Raw genomic sequence first — 11754 nt, 5'->3', positions numbered from 1 at the left:
GAAAAAGAATGGAGGCAAAGATTGAGAAGATGCAAGAAATGTTTAACAAAGACCTACAAAAATTAAAGAACAAACACCTAGAAGAATTAAAGAACAAACAAACAGAGATGAACAATAACTGAAATGAAAACTACACTAGAAGGAATCAATAGCAGAATAACTGAGGCAGAAGAACGGATAAGTGACCTGGAAGACAGAATGGTGGAATTCACTGCTGCAGAACAGAATAAAGAAAAAAGAATAAAAAGATATGAAGACAGCCCAGGAGACCTCTGGGACAACATTAAACGCAACAACATTAAACGCAACAACATTCGCATTATAGGGGTCCCAGAAGGAGAAGAGAGAGAGAAAGGATCCAAGAAAATATTTGAAGAGATTATAGTCAAAAACTTCCCTAACATGGGAAAGGAAATAGCCACCCAAGTCCAGGAAGCGCAGAGAGTCCCAGGCCGGAAAAACCAAAGGAGAAACATGCCGAAACACACAGTAATAAAATTGGCAAAAATTAAAGACAAAGAAAAATTACTGAAACCAGCAAGGGAAAAACGACAAACAACATACAAGGGAACTCCCATAAGGTTAACAGCTGATTTCTCAGCAGAAATTCTACAAGCCAAAAGCGAGTGGCATGACGTATTTAAAGTGATAAAAGGGAAAAACCTACAACCAAGATTACTCTACCTGGCAAGGATCTCAGTCAGATTTGATGGAGAAATAAAAAGCTTTACAGACAAGCAAAACCTAAGAGAATTCAGCACCACCAAACCAGCTCTACAACAAATGCTAAAGGAACTTCTCTAAGTGGGAAACACAAGAGAAGAAAAGAACCTACAAAAACAAACCCATAACAATTAAGAAAATGGTAATAGGAAGATACATATCGATAATTACCTTAAACGTGAATGGATTAAATGCTCCAACCAAAAGACACAGGCTCGCTGAATGGATACAAAAACAAGATCCATATACATGCTATCTACAAAAGACCCACTTCACACCTAGGGACACAGACTGAAAGTGAGGGGATGGAAAAAGATATTCCATGCAAATGGAAATCAAAAGAAAGCTGGAGTAGCAATACTCATATCAGATAAAATAGACTTTAAAATAAAGAATGTTACAAGAGACGAGGAAGGACACTACATAATGATCAAGGGATCAATCCAAGAAGAAGATATAACAATTATAAATATATATGCACCCAACACAGGAGCACCTCAATACATAGGGTACCTGCTAACAGCTATAAAAGAGGAAATCGCCAGTAACATAATAATAGTGGGGGACTTGAACACCTCACTTACACCAATGGACAGATCATCCAAACAGAAAATTAATATGGAAACACAAGCTTTAAAGGACACAATAGACCAAAAGAGATTTAATTGATATTTATAGGACATTCCATCCAAAAACAGCAGATTACACTTTCTTCTCAAGTGCGCACAAAACATTCTCCAGGATAGATCACATCTTGGGTCACAAATTAAGCCTCAGTAAATTTAAGAAAACTGAAACCATATCAAGCATCTTTTCTTACCACAACGCTATGAGATTAGAAATCAATTACAGGGAAAAAAACGTAAAAAACACAGACGCATGGAGGCTAAACAGTACGTTACTAAATAACCAAGAGATCACTGAGGAAATCAAACAATACCTAGAGACAAATGACAACGAAAACACAACAATCCAAAACCTATGGGATGCAGCAAAAGCAGTTCTAACAGGGAAATTCATAGCAATACAAGCCTACCTCAAGAACAAGAAAAATCTCAAATAAAGAATCTAACCTTACACCTAAAGGAACTAGAGAAAGAAAACAAACAAAACCCAAAGTTAGTAGAAGGAAAGAAATCATAAAGATCAGAGCAGAAATAAACGAAACAGAAACAAAGAAAACAGTAGCAAATATCAATAAAACTAAAAGTTGGTTCTTTGAGAAGATAAAATTGATAGCCCTTTAGCCAGACACATCAAGAAAAAGAGAGACAGGACTCAAATCAATAAAATTAGAAATGAAAAAGGAGAAGTTACAACAGACACCGTAGAAACACAAAGCATCCTAAGAGACTACAACAAGCAACTTTATGCCAATAAAATGGACAAGCTGGAATAAATGGACAAATTCTTAGAAAGGTATAACCTTCCAAGACTGAACCAGGAAGAAATAGAAAATATGAACAGACCAATCACAAGGAATGAAATTGAAACTGTGATTAAAAATCTTCCAGCAAACAAAAGTGCAGGACCAGATGGCTTCACAGGTAAATTCTATCAAACATTTAGAGAAGAGCTAACACCAATCCTTCTCAAACTCTTCCAAAAAATTGCAGAGGAAGGAACACTCCCAAACTCATTCTATGAGGCCACCATCACCCTGATACCAAAACTAAAGATACTACAAAAAAAGAAAATTACAGACCAATATCACTGATGAATATAGATGCAAAAATCCTCAACAAAATACTAGCAAACAGAATCCAACAACACATTAAAAGGATCATACACCATGATCAAGTGGGATTTATCCCTGGGATGCAAAGATTCTTCAATATACGCAAATCAATCAATGTGACACACCATACTAACAAACTGAAGAATAAAAACCATTTGATCATCTCAATAGATGCAGAAAAAGCTTTTGACAAAATTCAACACTCATTTATGATAAAAACTCTCCAGAAAGTGGGCGTAGAGGGAACCTATCTCAACATAATAAAGGCCATATATGACAAACCCACAGCAAACATCATTCTCAATGGTGAAAAACTGAAAGCATTTCCACTAGGATCAGGAACAAGACAAGGATGTCCACTCTCGCCACTCTTATTCAACATAGTTTTGGAAGTCCTAGCCATGGCAATCAGAGAAGAAAAAGAAATAAAAGGAATACAAATTGGAAAAGAAGAAGTAAAACTGTCACTGTTTGCGGATGACATGATACTATACATAGAGAATCCTAAAGATGCCACCAGAAAACTACTAGAGCTAATCAATGAATTTGGTAACGCTTCAGGATACAAAATTAATGCACAGAAATTTCTTGCATTCCTATACACTAATGATGAAAAATCTGAAAGAGAAATTAAGGAAACACTCCCATTTACCACTGCAACAAAAAGAATAAAATACCTAGGGAAACAAAAGACCTGTATGCAGAAAACTATAAGACACTGATGAAAGAATTTAAGGATGATACAAACAAATGGAAAGATATACCATGTTCCTGGATTGGAAGAATCAATACTGTGAAAATGACTACACTACCCAAAGCAATCTACAGACTCCATACAATCACTATCAAATTACCAATGGCATCTTTTACAGAACTAGGAAAAAAATTTTTTTAATTTGTATGGAAACATAAAAGACCCCGAATAGCCAAAGCAGTCTTGAGGGGAAAAAAACAGAGCTGGAGAAATCAGATTCCCTGACTTTAGACTATATTACAAAACTACAGTAATCAAGACAATATGGTACTGGCAGAAAAACAGAAACATAGATCAATGGAATAGGATAGAAAGCCCAGAGATAAACCCAGACACCTATGGTCAACTAATCTATGACAAAGGAGACAAGGATATACAATGGAGAAAAAACAGTCTTTTCAATAAGTGGTGCTGGGAAAACTGGACAGCTACATGTAAAAGAATGAAATCAGAACACTCCCTAACACCATACACAAAAATAAACTCAAAATGGATTAGAGACCTTAATGTAAAGCAAGACACTATGAAACTCTTAGAGGAAAACAGGCAGAACACTCTATGACATAAATCACAGCAAGATCCTTTTTGACCCACCTCCTAGAGAAATGGAAATAAAAACAAAACTAACAAATGAGACCTAATGAAACTTAAAAGCTTTTGCACAGCAAAGGAAACCATAAACAAGACGAAAAGACAACCCTCAGCATGGGAGAAAATATTTGTAAATGAATCGACGGACAAAGGATTTATCTTCAAAATATATAAGCAGCTCATGCAGCTCAATAGTAAAAAAACAAACCACCCAATCAAAAAGTGGACAGAAGACTTAAATAGACATTTCTCCAAAGAAGACAGACAGATGGCAAAGAAGCACACGAAAAGCTGCTCAACATCACTAATCATTAGAGAAACGCAAATCAAAACTACAATGAGGTATCACCTCACACCAGTTAGAATGGGCATCATCAGAAAATTTACAAACAACAAATGCTGGAGAGGGTGTGGAGAAAAGGGAACCCTCTTGCACTGTTGGTGGGAATGTAAACTGATACAGTCACTATGGAGAACAGTATGGAGGTTCCTTAAAAAACTGAATATAGAATTACCATATTACCCAGCAATCCCACTACTGGGCATGTACCCAGAGAAAACCATAATTCAAAAAGAAACATGCACCCCAATGTTCATTGCAGCACTATTTACAATAGCCAGGTCATGGAAGCAACCTAAACACCCATCGACAGACGAACGGATAAAGGAAATGTGGTACATATATAGAATGGAATATTACTCAGCCCTAAGAAAAACGAAATTGGGTCATTTGTAGAGACGTGGATGGATCTAGAGACTGTCATACAGAGTAAAATAGATCAGAAAGAAAAAAACAAATAACGTATATTAACACATATATGTGAAACCTAGAAAAATGGTACAGAAGAACCGGTTTGCAGGGCAGAAATTGAGACACAAATGTAGAGAACAAACGTATTGACACCAAGGGGGGAAAGTGGTGGGGGGTGGGGGTGTGATGAATTGGGAGATTGGGATTGACATGTATATGTATAAAATGGATGACTAATAAGAACCTGATGTATAAAAAATAAATAAAATTCAAAAGCAAAAAAAAAAAAGTTTTCAGCTTTTATGGGAAATTTTGGCTAGCACAGAGTCTGGCCACCACTGTTTCAACCCACCTTGACAGAAACTGCTTCCAGGAGATTTAAAGGAACAGTACACATTTGAGTTTTTTTCTCCTGACCTTTTCCCCCTTTTGAAACATTTCCTCATTTGAGAGGAGTTTAGTGAACTACCACACATGCCCAGGGAAAGACAGAGGCTCAAAAAAGACCAGAAGAGACCTTGAAGCTTTCATCTCAAGCTAATCCCCACCACAGAAACACCTTTCAAGAATTAAAAAAGACAGAAAATTCCCGGTAAGAGGGAGAATCTGATTTCCAGAGTTAACACATTGAAAAATTCAAATGTGCAGTTTAAAAAAAAATCACAGGCATACAAAATATCAGGAAAGTATGGCTCATTCAAAGGAACAAAATTAATTGACAGAAACTGACCCTGAGGAAGCTCAGACATTCGACTTACTAGACAAAGACTTTTTAAAAACTGTCTTAAAAAAAACAACAACAAAACTGTTTTACAGAGGCTCAAAGAGCTAAAGGAAGACATGGTCAAAAACAGGAAAACAATATATGAACAAAATGAGAATATCAATAAAAACAAGACATAAAAAGGAATCAAAAGAAATTCTGAGGCTGAAAAATACAACTTAAGTGGAAAATTCACTGGAGAGGTTCAAAAGCAGATTTTACCAGACAGAAGAAAGAAGCGGTGAAGACAGGACAATTGAAATTAGTAAGTTTGAGTAACAGAAAAAGAAAAAAGGATAAAGAAAAGTGAACAGAGCCTAAGGGACCTGTGGAACACCGTCAAGTGGATCAACATATGAACTGTAGTAGTCCCAGAATGTAAAGAAAAAAGAAAAAGGGTAGAAAAAATATTTGAAGAAATAATGGCCGAAAACGGCCCAATTTTGATGAAAGACATAAATCTACAAATCCAAGAAGCTCACTGACCTCTAAGTATAGGCATGCAATGGAATAGTATTCAGCCATAAGAAGGAATGAAATGTTTGTATTTCTATAACATGATGTAAGTGATATAAGCCAGACACAGAAGGACAAATATTGTATGATTCTATTTATATGAAGTACTTAGAACAGACACATTCATATAGAGAAAAAGTGGAATAGAAGTTACCAGCGGCTGGTATCAGGGGCTGGTACCAGGGGCTGGGAAGGGAGAATTGAGAGTTATTGTTTCATGGATACAGAATTTATGTTGAGAATAGTAAAAAATTTTTTAAAAGCTTGAGGTATAGATAATGGTGATCATTATACTACATTGTGAATGTATTTAATGCCACTGAATTGTACACTTACAAATGGCTAAAATGATAAATTGTATGTAATGTTTATTTTACCGGGGGGAAAAAAACAAATAGTACAATAGAACAGAATTTGGAGTCCAGAAATAGAAATATATATACACATATACACACACATATGGAAACCAATTTTTTACAAAGGTATAAAGTCAGTCAATGGAGAAAAGATATCTTTTCAATAAATGGTGTTAAAAATCTGACATACATACCCAAATAAACTTCAATCTGCATCTCACTCCATATACAAAATTCAACATGTATCACAGACGTACATGTAAAACCTAAAACTATAAAAGTTCTAGAATAAAACACAGAAAAAAATTTTGTGACCCTGAATTAGGCAAAGACTTCTTAGTTATGTCTTCAAAAGCATGACACTGTACTTCATCAAAATTAAGATTTCTGCTCTTCAGAAGACACTGTTAAGAGAATTAAAAGATAAGCCATAAACTGAAGGAAATACTTATAAATCAGTATCTGATGAAGAGTATATACCCAGAACATAAATTGTCAAAACATAATAGGGGTCCAATTTGGGGTAAGATGGATTAAACACACAATACCTTTTCTCTCCAAGTGAACACTATAAAACTTGGATACTGCAGCTATTTGAGGATCAGAGAAAAAGTAGGGGGGAAAAGAAAATTCAAAACACTACCAACTCAGCATTTCTTTTTCCTCCAGTAACTCCCACCCCCAGCCTAAATCCAATGCAGCCTCAAATCTAGAAATGAACACAGTCAGGCAGACAGAGAAAGATGCAGGAAAAGCCCTCAATTTCTGTCTAGAAGAGTCAGAAAAGGAACCCTTAAAGTTCAGAGAAAATGGAAGCATCCCTGGGGTGTAGAAGGGTTTGCTCCTTTTTCTCCATTCTCTCATACCATAGACTCCAAGATAGCCAATAGCAATGGTGGCAGCAGCAACAGTGGCTAACAACAGGAGACTGCAGGAGCCAAAACTCTAAAGGAAAACAAACACTTCCTCTTCGTTTGATGGAGTTAATGCAGCAAGATGGTAGATCCAAAGCCTATATCTGTTTTTCTCCCTCTGTCTACCTCCCATCAATTGACACCAGAGGTGGAACAACTGTGGAAATACGTGGTTTCTAATCAGAGATCCAAAAGGGGTGCCCCAAAGAACCAGAAAGCACTGAAAAACATAGTGGAAAGGGGAAAACAGCCACATAAAGTTTTATATTAACTCCTGAGCTCACTCCTCTCACCTGAATATGCATGGATCTTATCCTAATTAGCATACTAAAGACACTGAGAACTAAGCTAACAGATAAAATTTCACTCAGGTCCAAGGCTAACTACTCAGTGGCACACAGGGTACAAATTCAAATACTACTGCTAAGGCTTTAAAAGTGAACCAACATTGGAACCACAGTCACAGGAGAAAGGTTGGAACATGCCAGGTTAACTGCTTACTAAAATAAAAATACCAACATTCCCTAGAGGACTTAACACAGCTTCTTAGTGTCATACAACAAAGGTGCAGAAATTCAATCTGAAATTACTTGGCATATGAAAAAATACAAAAACCTCAACCCACGTGGGAAAACATATTCAAAGATGACAATGACAAGATGATACAAACACTGGAATTATCTGACAAAGACTTCAAAGAAATATTATAAAACTGCTCAAATGGCAACTCTGAACACTCCTGAAACAAATGTTAAAATGGAAAGTAAGAATCAGCAAAGAAACACAATATATAAAATGGAAGAACCAAATGGAAATTTAGAATTAAAAATACAATAATCAAAATTAAAAACTCACTGGATGAACTCAAAAGCAGAATAAAGATGACAGAGAAAAAGTCAGTGAACTTGAATGGAGAAAATCAATAAAACCAAAATCTGGGTTTTTTAAAAAGATCAATAAAATTGATAAACCTCTAGCAAGACTGATCAAAAAAAAAAAAAAAGAGGAAAAAACCCCCAGAAATTAGCAATAAAGGAATGAAAAAGGGGATATCACTATAAACCCTATAAACATTAAAAGGACAGACATTAAAAGGATAATAAAAGAATACTATAAACAATTCTACAAACATAAATTTAACAACTTCAACGCAGTAGACTAATTTCTCAAATATCACAAACTACCCAAACTCATTTTAGCTCAAATAAATAACATAAGTAGTTCTGTAACCATTAATAATGCTGAATTCATAGTTTAAAATGTTCTGAAAAAAACCTTCCAGGCCCAGGTGGCAAATACTAATGAAAATCCCAGGAATATTTCCTACAGATGGGCAAGCTGCTTCTAAAATTTATAAGGAAGGACAAAGGAACTAGAATACATTGTGAGACACTGTTAGGAAATGAAAAGGATACTCACAATTTTTTAAATTGAGCATTATAGTACCTGATCTCAAGGAAGTTATAGTAGACTTTAGATTAGCACTGAGGAGATTCCTGCATGATAGTATGAAGGGTAACAGATGATGACATACAAATTAGTACTGAGTAAACTCAAGGAGTAAGTTCTAATGGAATCTTATTTTAAAATCATCAGAGTTCTCGAGATTGGTTACACAACAATGTGAATGTACTTAACACAACTGCACTGTACATTTCAAAATGGCTCAGATAAGTATTATGTGTACTTTACCACAATAAAAAATAAAAATAGGAAATCACATCATCAACATGGCAGAATAAAGAGTTTTCTACCATCTTTCCCCCAAAGAACAGTGACTCAGACAATCACCCATGGAGGAGAGTACCTTTGTGGAAGTCTGGGAGTCCAGCAGAGAAGCTCCAGTATACTGCTGAAGAAAAAAAAAAAAAATCCAAGATTGAATACATACAAGAGGGTAAAATACTGACAAGTGCTGTGCAACTAGGGGCTGGGGAGTGGCTGGGAGGACAGCACCAGCACCAGGAACATGGATCCTATTAACTCTCCACAAACTCGATCAGGAAGCCTGCCAAGGAGCCGCTGGGGAGGCCTCACCTGTAGATCCCCCAACTGGCCCAAAGGCCCTCCCAATGCTCCACACACCTCACCCACACCTCAAGGCTGGCTATCTACATATGTCCCTGATGGTGGTGGGAGCCTTTTTAGTGATAATGTACAGAAACCCAGCCTGACTGCAGGGTTGGGAGAAGGCACACAAACTTGAACAATCAGCATTGCCCTAGGGAAAGTAAACAGAACACTGATAGCACACAGCCTGGCTTTGCAGGATAGAGAGCGGCATACAATCTGAAGAATCCCCCCAACCCAAGAGGGAACAAGTGTGAAGCACAAATATACACAGCAAAGGTCTGGGAAAGCTGTCCTCCAGAAATGAAGGAAAAATAAAGACTTTCCCATTCATGCAAAGCCTGAGGGAGTTCATCACCACTATACCTGCCTTACCAAAAATGCTGAAAGGAATTCTTCAAGCTGAAATGAAACAGGAAATTAGTTTTCCTAATTTCACTAATTAGTAACAGAAAAATATAGAAAAGTATAAAACACACTGGTAAAGGTAAATATATAGTCAAATTCAGCATACGGTGGTGTGTTAATCACTTGACTCTAAACAAAAGACAGAAGTACTGGGGGCTTCCCTGGTGGCGCAGTGGTTGAGAGTCTGCCTGCCAATGCAGGGGACACGGGTCCGAGCCCTTGTCCGGGAAGATCCCACATGACGCAGAGCAACTGGGCCTGTGAGCCACAACTACTGAGCCTGCGCATCTGGAGCCTGTGCTCCGCAACAAGAGAGGCCGCAACAGTGAGAGGCCCGTGCACCGCGATGAAGAGTGGCCCCCGCTCACCGCAACTAGAGAAAGCCCTCACACAGAAACGAAGACCCAACACAGCCAAAAATAAATTAATTAATTAATTAAAAAAAAAAGACAAAAGTACTAAAAACAACTATAGCTACAATAATTTGTTAATGGAAGCATAATATAAAAAGATGTAAATTGTGACACCAGAAACAAAATGTGGGGGTAGTAAAAGGGTAAAGTTCTGTGTGCTGTTGAAGTTAAGTTCTTATCAGTTTAAAGAAGACTTATATCTATAGGATGTTTTATGTAAGCCTCATGGTAACCACAAAACAAAAACCTAGAGTAGATACACAACGATAAAGAGAAGGAAATCAAAGAAAAAGACGTATGGAAAATCACAAATCCACAAAGAAAGACAGCAAAAAGGAAGAAAGGATAAGGCATTTGTAAGTTCTTTCCTATCAATAATTACTTTAAATGTAAATGGACTAAGTTCTCCACTCAAAAGGCATAGAGTGGCTAAACAGATTTTTAGGAAACAAACAAACAAATGCAAGTATACTCAGCCAACAAAAGACTCACTTCAGCTTTAAAGACACACACACTCAAAGTGAAGACATAGAAAAAGATAGTCAATGCAAGAGGAAACCAAAAGACAGAGTAGTCATACTTATATCAGACAAAACAGGTTTTAAGTCAAAAACTAACAAGAGACAAAGAAGATCATTATGTAATAATAAAGGGGTCAACTCATCAAGAGGATATAACAATTGTAAATATGTATGCACACAAATTGGAGAACTTAAATATATTAAGCAAATACTAACATATCTTAAAGGAGAAATTAGACAACTATACATACAATAACAGTAGGGGATTTCAATAGCTCACTTTCAACACGTCATCCAGTTAACAAATCAACAAAGAAACAATGGACCTGAATTACAGTTTACCAATGAGCATAACAGACATATACAGAACATTCCATCCAACAGCAGTTGAATACACATTCTTCTCAAGTGTACACAAAACATTCTCCAGGATAGATCATACATTAGGTCACAAAACAAGTCTTGGCAAATTTAACAACATTGAAATTGCAAATATGATTAAAATCATACCAAGTGGGTTTCCCTGGTGGCACAGTGGTTAAGAATCTGCCTGCAAACGCAGGGGATGTGGGTTCGAGCCCTGGTCCGGAAAGATCCCACATGCCATGGAGCAACTAAGCCCATGCGTCATTACTGAGCCTGCGCTATAGAGACCATGAGCCACAACTACTGAGCCCGCGTACCACGCACCTAGAGCCCAGGCTCTGCAACAAGAGAAGCTACCACACTGAGAAGCCTGTGCACCACAACGAAGAGTATCCCCCACTCAACACAACTTGAGAAAGCCTGCGCGCAGCAACAAAGACCCAACGCAGCCATAAATTAATTAATTAATTAATTAATTAATTAAATTTATATTAAAAAAAGAATCTGCCTGCCTATGAAGGGGATACGGGTTCAAGCACTGGTCTGGGAAGATCCCACATGCCATGGAGCAACTAAGCCCGTGCACGCCACAACTACTGAGCCTGCGCTCTAGAGCCCGCGAGTCACAACTACTGAGCCCATGTGCCACAACTACTGAAGACTGTGTACCTAGAGCCCGTGCTCCACAAGAGAAGCCACCGCAATGAGAAGCCCGCGCACCACAACAAAGAGTAGCGTCCACTCGCCGCAAGTAGAGAAAGTCACGCACAGCAATGAAAAACCAAAGCAGCCAAAAATAAATAAATTTATTTAAAAAAAGAAAAATCATACCAAGTATCTTTTCTGACCACGATACTACGAAACTAGAAA

The 11754-nt window shown here is 37.2% G+C and overlaps 1 long non-coding RNA gene across 1 annotated transcript in view; it reads left to right on the top strand.

The window, feature by feature from the left end:
- Nucleotides 1-715: 715 nt before the first annotated feature.
- Nucleotides 716-11754, top strand: part of LOC309658639 — a 485138-nt gene continuing 474099 nt past the window's right edge. The window contains exon 1 of the long non-coding RNA XR_014262346.1: nucleotides 716-3015. This is a non-coding gene — a long non-coding RNA (uncharacterized lncRNA). The remainder of the gene's footprint in view (nucleotides 3016-11754) is intronic.

This window comes from Balaenoptera physalus (genome assembly GCF_965194825.1).
Source record: "Balaenoptera physalus genome assembly, chromosome: 3".
In the NCBI taxonomy this organism is placed as follows: domain Eukaryota; kingdom Metazoa; phylum Chordata; class Mammalia; order Artiodactyla; family Balaenopteridae; genus Balaenoptera; species Balaenoptera physalus.
The sequence above is the reverse complement of the archived record's forward strand: the minus strand, read 5'-3'. Positions and strand labels throughout refer to the sequence as shown.